Here is a 22,851-nt window from a genome sequence, read left to right on the forward strand (position 1 = left end):
GATTACGAAATTCACATTTGCAGCATCGATCCTGGCCCTTTGCAAGTTGTTAAATGACTGAATGATGATTCAAAAGTGATTTTGCTCACTTGAATAAAGTATATTTTGTTTTTATTTACCGTATAGAACCTTATACAAGTGGCGGTCAAAACTAAAAATCTCCTGAATAGACAGAAAACATAGCATCGCATAAGCACTCACAATACTCTCACGATTATAGTAAAGGAACGGAAATTCGACACAAGCTGAGATAAATTACGTAAAGACGAAATACTTTAAACGTTTTCCTGTACGCAATTTCTTGCCGAGCAATTCCAACAATAAATTACTTACTGTAGAAAAACTGCCACCGGTTCCAAAATGAAAGACCCAGTGGGGTATTATTTTCGATTATTTTTTAAAGACAAAACAATCAGCCTGAAAAATTTCCACTGTTGGGTTAAGGCCTGCTCTCCCTTTGAGAAGGTTCCAAACATATTCCACCGCTGTTACAATGCGGGTAGAATACACGTGGCAGAATTTCTTTGAAATTTGACACATACAGGTTTCTTCACGATGTTTTCCTTCACCGCCGAATGAATGAATATTCAGTGGTGCCTGCCTGGGTTTGAACCCGCGATCATCGGTTAAGATGCACGCGTTCTAACCACCTCAGCTCAATGACTTTACTACACTGAATCATATATCATAATTATATAATAATTATTATTAGATGCTGAACATAATATTAATTAATCAGTAATACATTATATACGTTTGGTCGTGTGTATCTTTGCGAGCGTGTATGCCGCTGCACTCGACCCAATGACCATTAAATATAATTTAAACCATTATCAAATATACTGCGGTACAAATTAATTATTACGCTTTACCGAACTCGCACAACGACGGCACTCGAAACTGAATATCTGCATTGATTAAAAACGTTACCAATATTTAATACCAGCCGAGTTCATCAAAATGAAATTTATTTGACATACTTCGTTGAGTTTAATTACAATTTGTATCTTTATTGAATTGTTTAAAATAGACGAAAAAATTATTCCATATGTGTAGTGTGCCAAATATAGAACAAAATTTCACTAGTAAATCTTGATGGCTGACACGTTTCATGTTGTAATATATTTAGATACGTTACAACCTAAGGAATTTAGTTTTATACTTTAAAAAATCGTCGAGTCAAACAATTATATTATTTTAAATAATTAATTAAAATTGTCAAGAACATAATTAGTTACTATGTAATGAAACTAATGGTCATCTTTAAAATAATGTCAGCAGTCTGTCTATCTGTTTGTAGGATAAAAGGTGAAAAAAGCGAGATTGCCTCGAGCGACAATTTAAAAAGGCGACAATCTCTTTTAAAAACTTACTCGTCTAAGTATGAAATGATTATGATCTTTAAATAATAATTATTATTATTATTATTACATAACTCTAGTAATTTTACTCGTAACATTATTCATATCCTTTTTAAAGTCTGTGCGATAAGAGCCTCTTTATATAACCAATCGCCCCTATCTCTTCCATCCTTATCGAAAAAGGTCATCGCAATAGGTTTAGTGGACATGAATCCCATGAAAAAACAAGAACATTTCTTATATCCAGTCCTACTCATCATTAAATAGCATAAAACAAAATCGATTACCGCTGTATGTCAATATGTATGCTTAGACTTCTAAAATTACGCAACAGATATTGATACGGTTTTTTTAATAGATAAAGTGATTCGAGAGGAAGGCTTTTGTATATAATACATGGACAATATAGTAAAGAAGTACTGGTCATTTAAGAAGTTTCTAATGCGATGTTGTAAATTAACAAATTCTGTATAAAATTTTGATAACAGTTATTCTACCCATGCGAAGCCGGGGCGCGTCGCTAGCATGTTATAAAGCACAGAATATGTTTAAATAAGATAAAATCGACAACAAGAGATACACATATTACATTCCGCTTTATTTTACAAAGTATTAGCATTACAATTTAACATCTGAAACTTTCGAAGAGATCTGAAATCTCTGTCGCGAACAACTTCACTAACATGGTTCGAACTTTTATTTTTTTTCTTCTGTTCTTCAATAAAAACTTTCCTAGTCTTATCTTCACCGAGAGCCGTAACAATAAAACCTAAACAGACTTACAATTACATCAAAAATACAGCTGAAATCGATTACAACTTTGCAAATAAAAAGTGAACCCCAAAAAAGCCTCAAGTATACGACAGTTGTTTGTGCGATGAATTTTAAGCCTAGATATTTACGAGCGCCGGATCTAAAGCTCGCCGGTAATAAACTGAAATTGAAAATAAATTATTCAAATATACATATTCTTAGAGTCGTCGCAACCGGCCGACCGCGTAACGCTTGGCTACGTGTCGGAATCTAACGAACGCAAACCTATAAAAGGAACCAATGCTGTTCGTCTGTTAGCTGGCTGCATTTTTAGAATCATAATAATAATTGGTTGGTATTTTTATAGAATACATAGTCTAAAACTACACATATAATTGAACAGAGAAACGAATGTTTTATTTGTATTTCTATTTTTTCTACTAATTGACGTACAGCGCCGATTTTTGAAAATATTCATTATAATTACTTAGTTTCTATAAAGTTATATCCGACTGTGAAACACGTACATATGCAATATATGTGTATGTGAACAGATTCATATATCCACACAAATCAAACAAATTAACAAATCTTCATATATCCTAATTAAGCCTAATTAATTTAATCATTTTTGTAATTAATCATTTAAACTTCAAATGGATGTCGAGAAATTAAATTACCAGTTTCATTTAGATATATAAACCCGGCCAGTACATTCAAATATAGACCGAAATAACGTTATTTTAAAACTCAAGTACACCGACGGCGCATAGCTTACCGTAGCACGATGCTACGAATGCTACGAGTAGTGTAGTCGGGTGTATTAAAGTCAGTCGTCAAAGCAGCGTGTGTATGTAATCTCAGTGGACGATCGGATACATCTCTGTCGCACTGACGGCTTTCGTTACAATCATACTTATTACAAACGAGTGACGTCTCTATAAAATAGCTTTTCAAACGATAGTAGGGTCGGTAGTCGGGTAAAAGCACCGTTTTGCTTTTACTTTTAGTTTTTACCATATATTTATCGGCAAATACTGCAAATGCTTTCGATACCAACATTTTTATTTTATTTTCTTTACTGAGAAATGATTCGCAAATCATTGGACACATTTAGCAGACTTAATACAAGATCAGACAGTCCAATAAAAGTAATAACATTTAAATAAAAAAATTAAATACTGCTTTTGTTGGATTAAAGTGATTAAGATAATACAAAAAATTTAATGTCGGTTTTTTATTTGATATACGAGGTTGTTTGTGAATTCCACTCCTATCTTTATTAGGGGTTATTAAACCGTTTTAAAGCACCCAATTAAGTATGAACAACAAGTTCAAAAGGTAACCGTAAGTAATAAATAATTACAATACAGTTTACAGTCGACCCGTAGAAACTTGAGGGTAATGTCCTCGCAGTAATCGTAGTCGAGACCCGGACAATGGTCCACCGGAGAATTGCCTTCGAAGTATTATATAACATACAAAATAATTATTATTATATAATTAAACTTGGACGATATATTTGTTATTGATGTTAAGAGGTCAGAGTCACTCGATAGAGTAATAAAAAAATACAAAGATCACAGACTGTGAAATAAAAGAAGGCGATATAATTGTATTTCACAGAAAGCACGCAATGCTTAGAGCAATCGTTTCATCAGCTGAAATATCATGGGAGCGTTAGCACTACTAACACAACTCTCGCTAACTGCAATACAGACTGTGTGTGACAAAACATTGTTTTTTTTATGAGAAATTCGCAACTTTATATGTTCAGATGAAGTGAGTAATAGATAAAATTAAATTTCATAAAAGCGACCCAATGCTGAGCTAAGATGTTTTCGAGCTTTTTTCACGATGCAGCACCAAAATGGAAATCTTAGAATAAAATTCACACATCAATGAATTTTATAAATATTTATATTTTATCATAAGTATGTTTAAATCTCTAAAATGAAAACAAATCGTATACATTTAAACTGCATTCACATTGAACCTGTATTATGCTTTACCTAATGGAAGATTTTTGCTAAAAATTAAATATTCCTTATTCAGTAAGCCAAATTTCAAGTTGCTAACAATCTACGTTTCAAATACTTAAAGTTTGAGCGTTGAACAAAATGAAATATAATTAGAAAATTATTTAAGAAGCAATCATTTATCAACGAGAACGTTTCCGAGTTTATAATTGTCTTGCATATTGCTCTGAATTCTCGTGAAACGCTCTCCCAGGGACCCGGACGAGCGTTTTACTTAGTGAGTGTAATCGCTAATAGTTTCATTTATATTTCAAGTTTTGAAATATGATGAAATTTCCGTGTTAATTCTCTTAATAATGCGCTTACTTATACTACGTTGGGGTAGAATATATTTATGCTCGCTGGCTGTAGCCAGCTATGGGCTACATGGTCCCAAGCCTTATATCCTCACGGTAATCCTAATCGTGAGACCTTAGATGGAATCAAAATTGGAGTTTCAAAATGAGTTGTGAGTTTCAAAACTCTTTATATTAATTAAAACACCCAAACCAGTTGCTCCTGCGTCTAATCTTTTCACATTTGGTGATGAATTTAGTCTCCGTAGCACACATATAAACACAATAATGAACAGCTCGTTTTTAAACTACATTCTCATTAAATAGGATTCTTATTTATTTTATATTATTTGATTATATAAATTAAAACTTCTACCACAAAAGCTACGCTGGTTTTATATATTTAAAGTTCTCTCCGATTTGGTCAACATTCCACTATGACACAATTGCTGAGGCATAAAGTTTTAAATACACTGTAGTCGCTTTAAAATTTGTGAAATTTTAACGAAAATTAAAAAGCAGCAAACAAAATATTGTTTACATAATACTTCCAAATGGAATAGAATAAAACAAAAAGTAAATTACAGGTCCATCGTCGGTAGATACAAAGTACTCCATTATGAAAACCCTCCGGGCGATATTAAACGTTTTTTAATTCAGCCATTTGTTTTAGCGAAAGTGGTGCTTAAAAACTGCAAAGATAAATTATGTGGAAAGGCGTTGGCGAAAATATGGACAATCTAGATGAAAAATTTAAAACAAGAACTTGGTCACTATCCAAAAGAGCTTATTTTACAAACACTGCCCGCCCGCCCGCTCGTTTGACCCAGGTGTCATTGGCTAATAAATCTTCTGTTTTTCGGAATTTACACGTGGAAATTCAAACATAGATAATAACAGTGAAATACAGCTGTGACGAAATCAACGCTGAACGTAAACTGCATTCACAGGTTAATATATTGTATGCTATCTCTGCACGGAAATTATTATGTCTACGTGTCATCTTATACACACACAGATATAAGAAACTTGTTAATAGATGAAAAAACTGGACTCCCACGTTCAAAAATAGAATACACGAAAAGAAATATCTTCCTCCAATCCACTAACAAACCTCCCAACTCTGAATTATATACCAAAAAAAAAGGTTCCACCTTCGTTTTTTTTTCCTCTCGTGCTCGGCACCTTTTCAGGTCGATGTTCCCGCGCCATTATTAAATCAGTCCGGGATTAACGTCTCCGCTGCCTGAATAACAATGGAATCGTTTTATCTAACCGAAAATTCCCAGGAGATAGCCGAGATCACGATTTCGAGAACCTAAAACTTTCTCGAAACATCACCGTAACCTGAATCCATCCGCTTTTAATTAACTGACTACGAGTTACGACTAAACTGAGTTTTGCATGCCATTACCTATGTCATTTTACCAAATGAAATGTTCTGAGGTTGGAGCAACTGTCAAAAGGTCAATGAACCTTACGAAGCAATTTGCCAATGAATAAACAAAAATTATATTAAAAATGATGAGTACTATGAAAATGTTTATATGTACAGAAACTAAAATATTGCTTATTTATAAACCGTGCAAATGTGTAGCAATTATTGCTGAAATCGAAATACGAAAAATCAGTGCTCGAAAAACCGATATTCTCTGTTTCGTTGCTATTGTGTTCGAATGAGCCGTGAGTCAGGGATTTCAGCTGCTAGATTTGCTGTGTCATGTAGAGTGATTACTGGTTTAGCCTATTCGACATTGCTGTAATTATGTATCCGGTCGAAGAACAGCTATTTCGACCAATTTATAACTTATATACATTTTACTATGATTATTCTCAGATATGAGCTGATGGCCCAGTAGTTAGAACGCGTGCATCATAACCGATGATTGCGGGTTCAAACCCAGGCAAGCACCACTACATATATGTGCTTAACTTGTGTTTATAATTCATCTCGTGCTCGGCGGTGAAGGAAAACATCGTGAGGAAACCTGCAAGTGTCGAATTTCGTCGAAATTCTGCCACATGTGCATTCCACCAACCCGCATTGGAACAGCGTGGTGGAATATTTTTCGAACACTCTCCTTAAAGGAAGACGAGGCCTCATCTCAGCAGTGGGAAATGGAAGGCTGTTACTTTACTTCACTTTACTATTCTCACGTTGGACAAAGTATCGTTCATATATATGTCTTACAGCAAGTTTCTAAGCGACAATTTCTCTAACTTATGAAAAAAATATATAAATTGAAGTTAAGTTAATAATAATAAAATAATTAAAACGTTGTTATATTATAAATTACACAATAACAACAAGAAGCCAAGTGTGAAATTTAGTTGCAACATTTTCTAACGGAGACTGACTGAGATGGCTTAGTGAGTGGAACACGTGGATCTTTATCGAAGGTAGCGGGTTCGACAGCTCGCAACTTGTTTTCGATATATATTAATATAAAAAACATTAATACGAAATGAAAAACGATATTTGAAATTTAACTGGGTCTGGTCGGCTATGTGTATCATTTCAAAAAAGTAATTGGTAGATAAGAGCACAGGGAGCGCTGGCGGGTCGTCTCTCCAAAAGTCCAGATCCGTCGTAACATTTAATTTAATCCTGGGTCATGATTTCAAAGTGCTTTTAAGAGTCCACTTGAATAAAGATTCTTTTGATTTTGAAACGAATATCCCTCGATATAATTATAATCAAATATATACTCGTAACAGCCTCAGTAACGTACATAAGTATTATATGAAATGACTAGTATTCCTTTATATAGCTGCAATTAAACTTAAATCTTGTATTAGGAGTGGAAATAAACCTGTGACTTATTCGTTGCTGTCATTGAACCATTGACGTTTTATAGTTTAAATAATATTTGATTTTTGATCAAATTGTATGTACAAAATACCAAATTGCCTTTTCGATTCAAATTCAATTAGTCGTGCCAATTAAAATCCAATTGCAATTAATCAGTCCACCAATCAAATGATGTTTCCACCTACAGTAATGGATAACATGAAACGAAGTTAACGGGATTACTCCGATGATATGATGTCGTGAGACAAGTTGCTAAGTTGATACGATAATTCCGCTACTTATAACTTACATGTACCAAGGCATTTAATAAAATAACAGTCTAGATTAACGTCTTAACAGACAAACTACTACTACTTGGTGGTAGGGCTTTGTGCTAGCCCGTCTGGGTAGGTACCACCCACTCATCAGTTATTCTATAGCCAAAATACCAGTACTCAGTATTGTTGTGTTCCGGTTTGAAGGGTGAGTGAGCCAGAGTAACTACAGGCACAAGGACAAAACATCTTAGTTCCCAAGGTTGGTGGCACATTGACGATGTCCACCACTAACTATCAGCTGACCCATATGCTCGTCCGCCAACCTATACCATAAATAAAAAACTTCACTGAGTTTTCAAGGGTGTTTGTGCAAATTTGTTAGGACCTAAGCGATAAAGAAAAATCACTAGAAACCCTGTATATTTTAGAAGACATCATAAAGTATAGATTTTTTAATCCATAGAGAAAAGCTGATGCAAATTTAAATTGAACTTTTTAATTTAGAAGCGTATTATGTAACAGTACAAAATGAACTGAAAGCCCAAAACTGTTCTAGTTTATGAAACATTTTTCTGGGTTATTTGACCGCGTTGCGTTTTGGCCTATTTTTGGCACACATATATGGCATATTTTCATTCGACATGCATTTATTTAGATTAAAATCGACCACGGGATTTATACAAACAAATTAAGCACTTGTTAACTAGCAATCTCCGGATTGAAAATACACGTTCTACCCAGAGGGGCATCTTAGCTACATGTTTAATTAAAATTAAAACATTACTTATGGATAGTATCGTGTACCTTAGAACGTGCACGCCACTACTGGTAACCATAAATCAATAAACGGAAAGATTTCTTAGAAACGCTTTATTTTATTCAATAGTAAGTATTCTTGGAAGACGATTATTCCAAGTTTATTTGTTTTACTGGATATAATTAAACATCAGATGTCCTAACTTCAAGAAATCTTGGCCAATTCTTGGCACGGAGTCTCCGAGGAATGTGACAGTAAGCAGATGTTTCTGTTCAATGTACGGGAAAGTACCAATTTAGCGGAATTAACTCAAGTTGCTGAAAGCAAGAAATTATTTCGTTTCATTTAAATAATATTTCCAGGAAAGTTAGTGAATGCTGAAAACTTTACAAAGCGTAGTATCTTGTGGCTGAGAGACTGGTATCAGTCACAAGATAAGCTTGAAAATATTTTTCTTTATCCAGCTCTTGACTTCTTCGTCATATATATTTACAGTTTCAAGATGACTAAAATCAACTTTCACATTTATTTATTGCACTGTTTTATAAGTTACTAAAAGTGAAGAATAATTTTGTAGAAATTTGTGTAATTAAAAAAGGCCACCTCATAGAGAACCATGAGGTGGCCTTTTTTAATGGGATTGCACATAAACCTTTCGCCGGTAACTTTAAATAATACAACTCATTTATAAGTACTAGTAAACATAGACGGTGTTAGTAAGAAACAAAAATTTAGATAACTTCAGTCTGAACCGCATTCACCAATAAGACCGGCATTGAAAACGTTCCTTATTCTTAATTTTTCAGTTCAACGTAATATATGGATGAAAGTTTTCTAGACATTTTGCGTATTTGAAACGGTAATTTGTCAACTTCGTGGATTTCCTGGGACGCAGACTCCTCGAAAACTACTGACAATTTGTCAGAGTTCGCTAGTTTCTGAAGTTTTCAGAAGCATCATATTGCCGTACGAATTTATCAAAACCGTTTGTTTCAACGCGACATCCCATCCCAAGTCAAATGTCTAGGATTCGTCTTTTTTGTTGAAGGAAAACATTTTCTTTGCAAACAGTTCGCAAAGTTTGCTTTCAGTTTTGACAGAACTTTAGTTCTTACAATTAATTACAAAACTATTCTGAATTATTAACGATTTCGAGATTAGCAAGTGAGGTGGTAAGCCACGTCTAATCACAGGCGTTGTTTAGATACCAGCCCGAAATGATCGCTATTGTCTAACAGTAAAGACATCGTGGTTATCGACGATTTACGTAATTGTAGCCATTTACGTTTGCATCTTACCCACGAAGCGCATTCATCACTTTTGTCTCCAATAACTACACATATATACCTAACAACCATTCTAATCTACGTTCGGATGTGACACTACCACCACCCCCTATTACTGCCACCAGATCTAAGGTGTTAGATGAGACGCTAAATTCTTAAAAACTCGCTTAGCGAGCAATAGCAAAATAATAATATATATGGAATGGAGGTTGTATCAACTCGGAGCAGGGTTGACTATATAACACAATGCTTTTACTACACAACTTTAAATGTGGAAATGGGAAATTTATAGGCTGTTATTGTTGTTGTAGAACAACAATATACAATTACTATAAAGCTAAGGCCTCCTCTCCCTTTGAGAAGGTTTGCAAGATATTTCACCCTGTTCTAATGCTGTTTGGTGTAATACACATGTGGTAGATTTTCTATTACATCTAGTAATTAGACACATGCAGTTTTCCTCACGATGTATCTCTGCACCGCCAAGCTTATTAACATGAATAATCAGCGGTGCTTGTCTGGCTTTGAGCCCGCAATCATCGGTTAAGATGCTATGTTCTAAGCATTAGGCCATCTCGGATCGATATCTTCAGTAACATTAATACACTACCATGAGCAGTATGATCTACGCGATGACATAGGTAAACAAATTACGTTATCTTAGCTCACATGAATTGTTTAATAAACTCCTAATATCCCCATTAATTGCACGGCGCAGAACTAGAAGGCGCTCGCAGTAAACCACCCCTTTTAAACAAAAGCTGCATACATAAATAGCCCTGATATTACTTACTGAATAGTTAATGCTTTCGTTAACTCACCGGCTGCTCTCAAAGGATTAGAAAGACGTATTTAATACTAATTTTCGCGCGCAGCTTCACCTGCATCTTAAGTGCACAGCGGAGCTGACCCAGGTTAAAAGTAAAGAAACTAGTTTATTTTTTTCTTTGCGTTAAAATCTTGCTTCGAGCCAAATGTCATCGAGCCAGATGTCAACTTTTGGTAACAGACAGAGACACAGATTTACAGTTGAACTGGCATGAAATTAAAAAAAACGACCTATAGGGCACCAAACATCTCCAATTTTTGTCATCGTGGGGATAGAATTTATGAAAAAGTATCCTATAGAGTCTACAGAAATCAAACTCCATACCTAATTCTATATAAATCGGATCATGAGGGAAGTTCTACGGGCAGAGTTACTTCTACTTTTATATTATTAATATAGACGTTTAAATATTTAATGTTACGTTTAATAATCTCTCCACTTTACCTGTCCCACTAGTTTGAGGAACTACTTTAGGAAGCTGATTAATTTAATGTACCCCGTTTACGTTTAAATCAAATCTTGTAACTGAATTTTAGGCACGACCCACCCGATATTGGGCCGATATTTGACACACGACTTAGTTTCCCATAAGCCGTCTTATTTATATTGAAAATAAGGTACTATTCGAGTACATAAACTCTACCGACAAGATTCGGTATGAAACTCTGTAGTAACTCTATTCTATTAGTTAAATAACGTGGGTAATATAGTATTAAATTTTCCGGAGGTTTTTCCGAACCTATACGACTTAGGATCTTTCAAAATAAAAGCCTACACATTTCCTAAAGACTGGCAACGAATCTGCAACCCCTGCAAATACCTCTCGGTATTGCAGATGTCCATTGGCGGTAAAATTCAGTTTTCACCTGTGTAATTTTGGCATTTATAGCATATAAAAGTATACCATGTCTGAAACGAACAAATAGTAATTTCTATAAACAATCGTGCAATATAAGTATGCAATTTTTTACGTCTATTGTGCATGAATACATGCTCTACAAGATTACTAACGACAATAAAATGACCTTTACCTTAATTAAATGAGATATAGAACACTAAAAACCAAACAGCAATTAAATAACATCTAAAATAAACAATACAGAAACGGGTTCAAGTTTTCGCTGATTGCACAGACGAGACGATTCAGAAACAAAAAATGTATAGAATTAAACTCAATCTCTCTGAAAGCTGGAACAAAACGAGACATTATATAAAAAAGCTCGTGCTTAAAAATATTGTATGACGGAAATGCACGCGAGTTGCTTCGTTACTAACAAAAGAAATGCAGACGAAACATTGCTACACACGGGTGCGGCGGCTGAATGCTTAGACGGCTTGTACAATGTCGGGTTGTGACTTACATACATGCAAATTGATCTTAATTGTTTTTCAAATTAAATTAGGATAGACTGGCAAGTGGACAGTGCAAATTAGTATTGTTTCAAATATATAATCAATAAGTTAAAAGGTAAGGTAAGGTAGAGTATTCTATCGCTAGGTAGCAATACTTAGTAATATTATGTATGTACATATTTGGGTGAATAAGCCAGTGTAACCACGGGTACAAGGATATAACATCTCAGTTCCCAAAGTTGTTATGCAAGCAAACAGTTACTTACAATGACAGGACTCACTTTTTGGTTTCCGGGAAAAAAGAAGAGTAAATATAATAATTTGAAGGATACATTTATTCAAGCAGCACATTTAAATTTATATGAATTGCATTGAGTTTCAAGTATTCATTTTTAATATCAATTGCGCCTGACATAGCACTAGTAAGACACTCCATATTCGCTCACGACCCAGCCCCAGACCCAGCAGTGAGTGGTGTTTGGGACTTCCTTTGACGACCTCGTTGGTTTAGACGCTAAATATAAAGCCACAGGTTTCGAGGTCTGGTAATTGACCGCAATGGTAGATATCAATCAGAACGAAATCATCATACACGTTAACAATAATTCTGTGAAACAATTCCAATCAACAGATCTGGCTACTCAAGATTAATATCACAGTCAAAAGGTTCTCGACACGATGGCACTTAGGTCTGATGAACTGTTGAACGCGCCACGTATTACTCTTACATTAATTGATTATATATTATTTCATTGAAGTATACTCAATGAATAAATTGGCACGACGTAATATATTCAATAGAGGTAAATTATTGCATCAGAAACGTTTCGTTATAAAGCTTTAGCAAAGCATTCAAATTAGAAGATCATTTATATTATACTAGTAGTCGCCCGCGGCTATACTCGTGTTTTAAGGGGTTGTTTATCATACTATATTGTTTATATACTTGTGTCACACTAAATTTTATCAAATTCAGTTCATTGGTTTGGTCGTGAAAGTGCGTCAGACAGACTGACAGAGTTACTTTCCCATTTATAATATTAATATAGGTTTATGCAATAAGATTTCGTAAAAATAATATAATTATCGAACTAACTGACTAATCCAAGGTTAATGATTGGTGGTAGAATAACTGGAACAGGTCATCCACCTGACAGGCATTTACGCAAACGCAACGCAACGCAAACAAATGCGTAAGAAGAAAGCTTAAGTCTATAAACGTTTAGCATCGAAAGCTAAGATTAGAGCCTGAAACTTACAATGGGGCATGGCTAACTTACCTCAAAAACAAACGGATTAATTTGCGTAACATTTTTAAAGAATAGAACGCTCGAACATCAAATTCTTCAATACACATTCACTATCGAGCTTTACACCTTCAAAAATACACGAGTGAATCATAAGCTTCATATAAGCTTTTCCTTTAAAGGATTACATAAAGCCTGAGACGCGTGGGATGTTATTTGTTTACGTAATAAAATCTTTATCCTTTTGGAATATTGTTGATAATCTATACTAAAATATAGTAAAACAAGAGTCTTGAGTGTGTTCTTTGTTTCATCGCGAAAATATCTGATACTATATGTAGAATATATTTATAATTTGATTTCGTTAGATATTAAAGAACACTCAATAAAATAAATCAATGACGATTAAAAGTTTGATATTTAAAAACACGAAAGAATTCAAATAACAATCATAAATAGTTTTATTCTTCTATACTAATGTTATAAATGTGAAAATAACTGCCAAACCAATGAATAGAATTTGACGAAATTTGCTATGAAACAAACCTTGAACTACAAGGAAGGCTACTTTTTTTTTTATTTTTGCCTAATACGTGACGACCAACACCCTAAAACACGAGCATATCTGCGGGCGATAGCTAGTCTGAAAATAATTCAACAACAACAACAGCCTGTAAATTCCCACTGCTGGGCTAAAGACCTCCTCTCCCTTTAAGGAGAAGGTTTTTGGAACATATTCCACTACGCTGTTCCAATGCGGGTTGGTGGAATACACATGTGGCAGAATTTCTATGAACTTTGTCACATGCAGGTTTCCTCGCGATGTTTTCCTTCACCGCTGAGCTGAGATGAATTATAAATACAAATTAAGCACATGAATCATCGGTGCTTGCCTGGGTTCGAACCCGCAATCATCGGTTAAGATACACGCGTTCTCACCACTGGGCCATCTCTACTCTTTTGAAAATAATTCAATGGCAATAAATTTAAAAGCCCGTAATTCATATAACAATAAAAAACAGTTTTGATAATATTATACATATATTCATGAGAACATAACGTCCTATCCTTACGAGATATTAATGGCAGTTCATTGAACTGTGCGTCGCGTAATACTCGTAGAACTTCGTGCCAAAAAACTTATTGTATTCGATTGCTTAATTTTTGAAGAAGCTCATTCAATACCCTCGGAGCACGGAAACGATTAACGCGATTGGAAACGCGCGTTGTAATATTTGTGTTATGTAACCAATCCTGTCCATACATCGAAATAAACATTTTCAAACAATACGCAAACAGGTACAATGTAATTTAAAACAATAATATAATAATAATAAATATTGGACAACTTCACATACATTACTCTGATCCCAATGTAAGTAGCTAAACACTTGTGTTATGGAAAATTAGAAGTAACGACGGCACCACATACACGCAGACCCAAGAGAACATAGAAAACTGACTGACTACTGACTTATTCTATACATCGACTAGGCCGGGAATCAAACCCGAGACCTAGGAGTGGCCTACCCATGAAAAGCGGTGTACACACTACTATGACACGGAGGTCGTCAAAATATATTACCCACGCAGGTACAAATACTAGCATTGCCCATGTCGATCATTTTTCGCACAAATGATCCGTCCGATAATTAATGTTGGGAGAGGAAAAACGCTAGCGGCCGACGATAATTCATTGCAAATGACCGAATGTCAACCCCCGCAACCCCCGACCCACCTCGGAGGGCCCAACCCCCTTACCCAGAGGTGGGTGTGATAAACGGACACGATTAGTACGTCGTTTTGAACTGTGGTTTAATTCTCATCGGAACGCGAGCCTGTCTGTTGGTAATTATATGTGATGGCTAATCGATGGGCCGAATTCGCCATTTAAACTGAATAAGTGATCACTTATAATGTATACAGGTATCGAATGCAACACCATACAACTCTCCTACAAAACTGAAACATTATAATAGCACATTTCGTATCATCATTCGTATAAATCTATATTAATATTATAAATGTGAAAGTATCTTTGTCTGTCTGTCCGTCTTTCGTTCTTTCACGACCAAACCGCTGTACCGAATTTGATAAAATTTGGTATGAAGCAAACTTGATCTCCAAGAAAGGACATAGAACATTTTTGCATAACCCATGACAACCAACACCCTAAAACACAAGCGAAGGCAACTACTAGTTTCATATATTTTTGAGAAATTTCTGTTCAATACTAAGTAAAAAGTCGGCTCCGACTAAAAGTTGACTTTTAAAAGGTGTAATCAATCAAACTGAATCCCTAAATGAAGAGAACTATTGATTCTGAATTCATCTAAATAGCAATTAAAAATTAATATAATTGAATAAAAATGTTATACTCCAAATCTTATCGAAATAAAGACTAAATATAAATAATTCTACACATTTATGATTCTATAGCTCCCGGATTCAAACCACACCCGGCACCGAGGTTACAGAATGGAAGAGATCCATGGACAGGTGAATTCTGTTTAATTTGCGGGTTTTGTTTTGGTTATGTTTCGTTCGTTTATGGTTTTGGATTACGGTTGGTAGCTTAGTGTGGTGGAGGATTTTAGGAAGAAATAATATCAACTAGTATAATACATACAACACTAACACGAGGTGTGGGTGAATTTTTGGACCCGGCAAATAGATTACCAATTAATGTGTATAATTATGGAATTAACAACCAACATTTATCAATAACAAAATTTCTAATATACAGGACGAAGGCGAACCAATAACTGAAACTCGATTAAATTCATACGAGTGCTCTTTCTTAAATCTTTGGCTTACATCTAAAACCACTTCCTAAGATCTTAAGCCGAATGGACTAAGCTTGTCGCCCGTGTCCGGCTATTTCGCCCGCAAATCACCGAACTGCTCTTAAAATCGAAAAGCTTTCAAACTCTCGACCACATTTCAACTATTTTTAGATCCCGGGAGGATAGTTAGTTTTAAAATACAGAGAGTAAGTTAAAAGGGATTACATGCACAAATATACGGTCGATTTAATATTTTACATAATGTACAAATAATTAAGTACATACTGGTTTTAAAAGTGTTTCTAATTAATTATAATGTGACAGTAGGAGTTACATATTACGTATTCGTAAAATCAAAAAATAAATGTTAGAAAAAAGCATGCAACGATATTTTCCTATCAATTAAAAATAACAGTAACTCTTTAATTTGACTAACTTGGTACTGGACTATATTAATACTAATTTAAATAATTGTATTAACTAACATGACTTTGTATTTTTAAATGTTGAAAAAGAGTAACTACCGAGTTTCTTGCCGGTAGAATCTAGTTTCCGAACCGGTGGTAGCTTCACTTAATTGTTAAATGACGATTCAAAAGTGCTTGTAAAAGACCACTTGAATAAAGTTTATTTTGATTTTGAATTTTGATTGTTTTTGTAAATTATATCTTTTGGCTACATTTCAATAACGAAATATTTTTACTTAATAGATACGTTAACTTATTAAAGCGAGCCTCTGCTCATCAAATCTTTGGCGTAATTTAGTATCGAGTGACGCTCGTGCGTACAAGACATCTTAGTGTGCGTGAAAGAGTACAGACAGAATAAAAATATAAAATCCGTTATACCATTACAAAAACGTTGTTTCAAGAAAATTGCAAAAACGTATTTATCTATGAATAATCGAAATTGTATTCGAATTGTTATCGCTACGTGAGCTGAATTCATTTAATTTTCATCGAATATGAATATTTTTATAAAACGTTGTCATCATAACGTATTTGCATAAATGCAAGACGCTTTACATATGCAAATGTTTGACCTGTTTTCGATACTATTGCATATATGCATCAGCATATATTCGTTTAAAGTGAATATTCAATTTATTGAAAATAATGTAAAACTATATTTGCATATTAAGAACACTGAAATAACAGTCTGTGAATAATTGTTACTCATATGAAATGAATATGTTTTTTTTTTTATTATTAGATATTCTTGAATTATTTCTTAGAATCGAAACTTATATCTCAGATTACCTACTAAATGTATTCTTTATACAAATTGATAATTAACGCATTATTTATAATAATGCGTTAATTATCAATTATAAGATAAGACAAAATATGCAAGTAATGAGAACTTAACTGTCTGTGCACGTTTTGTGAACGTCTGACTGTGCTTGTGTTAGTCTTTATTTTTGTTAATGTCATATTTATAGCCAAAGGAATATGTCAAAAGAATTGGCACCAATTGTGTTTCATAAAATATTGTGTCAAAATATTGTGTAACAAATTGACTTAGTGTCGGACTTTATTCTACAAATTTAATACACGCTGAGTTTATCAATTAAAAAATCATATTAAATTTGTTGTAAAAACGTAAATTATACATAAGCACTCTCTAACATTGCGATATTGTTTTTTTTATGACATAGGTGGCAAACGAGCAGGAGGCTCACATGAGGGAAAGTGACTACCACCGCCCATGGACATCTGCAACACCAGGGGGCTTGCAGGTGCGTTGCCGGCCTTTAAGAAAACAGTACACTCTTTGAAATAAAACTAGTTACAACGGATTTGAATGGCGTATATTAATTATTTTATTTTTGGCATCCTGACGTTTCGAACACTTTACAGCGTTCGTGGTCACGGGTCTACCCGTTCAAATCCGTTATAACTGGTTTTATTTCAATGTGTAATCGCGAAAATTTTAGACAACATTACAGTACACTCTTTTCCTGAAGGTTTCCATGTCGTATCGGTTCAGAAAAACCCCCGGCGAAAGCTGGTTTCACAAAGTGGTTCTGTATATAATACAGGGTACTTCTTATTCAGTCAATCTGAAGTTAACAACTAATCTACGAGGCTCTTTACCTTCTAACGGTTATTACACTGGCTCACTTATCATTCAGTGAAACGGCCGTAGAAACACCCGAGGGTCTTAAGGCTCTACTAAATACAACAAAATAACATAAACTTAAAGCCATTCAACTACATTACCGGCAACTTCTAACATTACAATGAAACGTGTATTTAAAGTGAAGGAATAATATATTAAACAAGAACCGAAGTTGAACCGTTACGATGGGAGATAATTTCGTTCCACTGAATGTTCAATCTTTATGAATTCCATCATTTAATGTTTCGCATAACATTAACAATTCAAATGATGTCATTCCGTGCTTGACATTTAGCGGTTTTAGTATCAATTAAATTAATAACAGTAATTCTAGTCTACGATCCGCTGGATTGCAGTGAAATCATTGATAAATGTTCCGTGTAAAAATAATTAAGTCAGCGTGGTACACGTCATTTGAGAAGAATTGAGCTCCATCTTTACTGGGGAGTAAAGATCTGCAAATTTTTAGTCAATAGTCAAATTGTAACCCACCTCAAACAACTGCGAGCTTGGAAGTGAGAGACATGATTAGAGGCATTATTATTTTCCATTTTATTTACAATAAGATAACTAAAAAATACTTATAATTAACATATATATTTTAAATCTTACGTGAAAGTTTAAGTAATTTTAGACCTAATCACTCACGCAGACGCGTCTTTCAGTTTGATTATTATAATCGGCGTGTATTTGCATGAGTGACACCCGTGCTTACAAGATATCATAGTGTGCGTTAGTCGATTATGATTACAGTCAGCAAAAACATGCAAAAATGTTCATTTTTTTAAAACGCCGTAACCTTAACGTGAATAAACTATGTTCTTGGTTTTTTATGTTTAATGCTTTCACCTAGCTATTATATCCAGTGCGAAAGGACAAATTGGTTGCCAAGATTCTTAAATACACATTTTGTGCAAATTAGTTAATCTCATTGAAACATTTGTCGAATACGGAAATAATTCAAGCCGTTATTCCGTTGCGTACTGTATAAATCGATAAAATTATATGATAATAACATAATTGCTACGGAGTTGTCCTTTTTTAAATTGTTCTTAATAAGCGTCCGCGCCACAATAATTACATATTACTGGCATAGTAATATTTAAGTCGTTCGTAGATTCTATTTACTTTGGTATTTTAAATTATTTGATTTTTTCCCATTTATTTTAAATACAATTTTTATTTATTGTTAACGTTTATTTAAAAAAAATTAGAAATAAAACGTAATTTTTTAAGTATTTACGATTGTGCATCTAGACGGAAGAAGAAGCTTAAAATATATATTTATTAATTATAACTTTCGATGTTAAAGTTTTAAAACTATAAATAAAATTGTCATATCATACTTTTATATCTATGTTTTTATCAAAATACATACACGTTATTTTATTAATACATATATTCGTTGAAGTTTTATTGGTTAACTGTCATATCACAGATTATAATCATCAAAGCCGACGGCTAGATAGTACACAAATACAACCGAAATCTGACATTGATCGAAATCACACACTTTGACCCAAATCGGCTAACAACATGCGAACCTGAACCCATTCGAAGATATCCCATTTCAGCGAAGTTTGCGCCGACGAGATTACCTCCGAACCGGAGTTAAATCGAGTTATGAGTTACAGCTGATATAGACGAGTGAACTGCACGAGTCAACTATTACGAGCTGTAGTCGAGTTCAAAGCTGTATTGAAACTTATTATTGCGTCAAAATTATTTTATTTCAAGAGCCGACAGGCATAACAAGCGTTGACAAGTACCGAGATACTTCAAATTGTACAAAACATTTAATAAGTATATTAATGTAAATTGAAAAGAATACACGAAAGACAAAACTACATGGCTCTATAAATGCAAGCTATCTTTTGGCGATTCTAGTTTAATTACCTCATATAATATTAAAGAATAACTTGTCTCATATAGTTAATCTCACCATCGTCATATCATTCTAACCGATTCAAGTGAAATTTGTTAACTAGGCACGATGATACAATAATATCCATAGCTGTGTGTGTAAACACAAGTACAGGCGCAGAATCAACGCCGTTACGTGCTTTCTGGGGCACGAGAGGTACTCGCGGCAATTTATTGGCAACACTGAGTGGAAATTTGTCCCCAGACGTTGGCAATATTATTTCAGGGCTACAAAGTGTGGTGCCATATATACCAGCCTCTTAACCAAGTAGATAGTAGATACCGGATAATATTTCGATATAGGTTAATTAATAATTTATCATTATATAAGTCTTATAATATATGTCGGCTACATAATTAAGAAAAATAGATGTCTGGAAATAAATATATTAATGATTGAAAACTGTTTGATATTTAAAGTAATTATATTTAGTAAATTCTGAGTTAAAAGTGTTATTGTTTTTAAAAACAAATTGGATAAACTGCTCCGTAATATATCATGATAATATATACGTATCGTTATAAATAAATAATATAAAGCAACAAAGGAAAACTACCGTTTCAGATATTGTTTTAATATATGATGATCGATGACTGAAACTTGAGATAGTATAAAATGCTGCGATGTATTTTATAAATTAAATACGTGTGAAGCATGTTGCATTTCTTCAAAAGTGGGCAGATGCTATGTACAGCACGACTGAAGAACGTACTAGTTATAATGGAACACTGTCATCAAAATCCCTCCCTAGAGAGACGTGTCTAAATTTATTGCTTTATTCGGAAGCAACAAATATTAAACCAGAAAATCACGAGTATTTAACAAAAGCACGCCCTTGATCGCCATTAACGACCCTCAATACGACTTCCAAGCAGAAATTCACACAAAAAAAATGCAAAACGCTGAATTTAAAAGGGCCACATTCGATTTTTTAATTCCACCAATCGTGTAAAAGGTTTTTTAATTACATTTCCATAATGGAGGGAGGGAACAAGAGGGGACACTCGTGTTTATCCGTTGTTTAATTTAATTGGACATGTAAATGATTCCTCGGAAACAATAGCTTGTACTTCTTAAGTATGGGCAAGCACCGCTCAATTTACATGTGCTTAAATTGGATCTCCTGCTCCGCGGTAATGGAAAACAGAGATGGCACGTGTTAGTTAATCTGTTACAGGTGTAACCACGCGCACCCTCATGGGAGCAGCCTTGTGGAATAAGCTCTAACCCTCTCCCAAAATAGAGAACCTTTAGCGCCGTGGGGTGACATTAAAGTTGCTTTTTTTTATTATGTAACAGATTCTTAGGTCACACTTTAACTTCACTGATATAACGTGTGGTCCTCATAAGCGATTCAATCCTTCGCTGCTATTCCCAACGGAGACCAGCATACTGTGCAGGAGATATAACACTGTTCACGTGTGTTTCGAGACACATATATCAAGGCAGCATAAGCATTGCCAAGTCACAAGTTCCAGGCTGTAACTGAAATTTACTCGATATTTCTTATAAGGCCGAATCGGGATACAAACCTAAGACCGCGGGATTTAAAGTAATTAGGTTGAGTTAATTAATTATTAATGGATGTTACAAAAGTGAGTCGAGTGGTTAGAACGCGTGCATCTTAACCGATGGTTGCGGGTTCAAACCCAGGCAAGCACCGCTGTTTCATATGCTTAATTTGTCTTTATAATTCATCTCGTACTCAGCGGTGAAGGAAAACATCGTGAGGAAACCTACATGTGACAAATTTCATAGAAATTCTGCCACATGTGCATTCCACCAACCCGCATTGGAACAGCGTGGTGGAATATGTTCCAAACCTTCTCCTCAAAGGGAGAGGAGTTATTGTTGTTACAAAACAAACCATGTCACATTACCTTAAAACATATTTGTTTTTACATTCAAAAGTTTTTCATCTACATAATTGTATGACTAAACGTTAATTACTTTGGTTAATAATACTAGGTTTAATTACACAAATCATGACTTTATATAAACAATACTTTTATGTTAGAATATTGCGTCATTAATTAAAATAATATAAAAACGTGTAATGTGTAAAGCCTTAAACCATAAGCAGTTCAAATTACTCCATGGTGAACACCAGTATTGCAAGAAGCATATTAGCATTTTTATTAAGACTAGTAGGAAATGAATGTATGTAAATAAATACACTTCCATTTCCATACAGAACGAGAGAATACTCCGTCTTATTCTCATAACGTAACTAACAAAACCTCAAAGAATTGCAATTTTCCCTCATATGATTTCAAACTAAAATGTTTTTACAGAATGAAACTCACAGCGTATCTCATATTATCATTACATAGTAAAAAAGTAGCTTACAGTTGTACGTCTGTATGTAAGCTTAGATCTTTAAAATTAAGCAATGTACATACTTTGACGCGGGTTTTTTTATTTGACTGTAGTTAATTAGCATGGACAATATAATATCAAAGAAGCACTCATAGTTTCAGAAGTTTCTAATGTGATGTCGTGTATAAACAAATTCTGTAGTATATTTAGTATCATTATCAAACCCGTGCGAAGCCGGGCCGGGTCGCGAGTTTTAGAATAAATCCCGCGAGTCCTCGTCCCGGGGCGCAAACACGACTAACGAGTCGTGTGTATTGTCAGTTAATTAGCGACGTTTTAATTACATTTTTATCTTATTTCTTAAAACATTACAATGCAGAAGAAGTTTTTATTTTAATTAAAATAAACAAACGATGTTACTTTACGTGCGGCTCATTAGTAATAGCGGAATGTTTCATCTTGTGACGTTGGAAAAGTGATAATACTATTCTTGAAATTAATCATCATTACGTTTATATAGGTTCTATTTTTACAGAAATCGAGATATGGCGACAAAACTCAAATACTAACCATTTGCGTAGACGGTACAAGTACTGTACACTATTGCGTATGAAACACACTCAATTATAAGAGTTATAGCACTCTCGAATGGACGGCACGACAGGATCTGAGACCAAGCACAAAACGTGCGTTTTACCACTTACAACCTAGTGTGTGTGTTATCCAGTCTAT

The 22,851-nt window shown here is 34.3% G+C and overlaps 1 protein-coding gene across 8 annotated transcripts in view; it reads right to left on the bottom strand.

Annotated features, from left to right (window-relative positions):
* The window catches only part of LOC124543739 (syntaxin-binding protein 5), a 283,002-nt gene that overhangs the window by 202,470 nt on the left and 57,681 nt on the right, over window positions 1–22,851 (bottom strand). The gene's annotated exons all lie outside the window — the stretch shown is intronic.

This window comes from Vanessa cardui, chromosome 3 (assembly GCF_905220365.1).
Source record: "Vanessa cardui chromosome 3, ilVanCard2.1, whole genome shotgun sequence".
In the NCBI taxonomy this organism is placed as follows: Eukaryota; Metazoa; Arthropoda; class Insecta; order Lepidoptera; family Nymphalidae; genus Vanessa; species Vanessa cardui.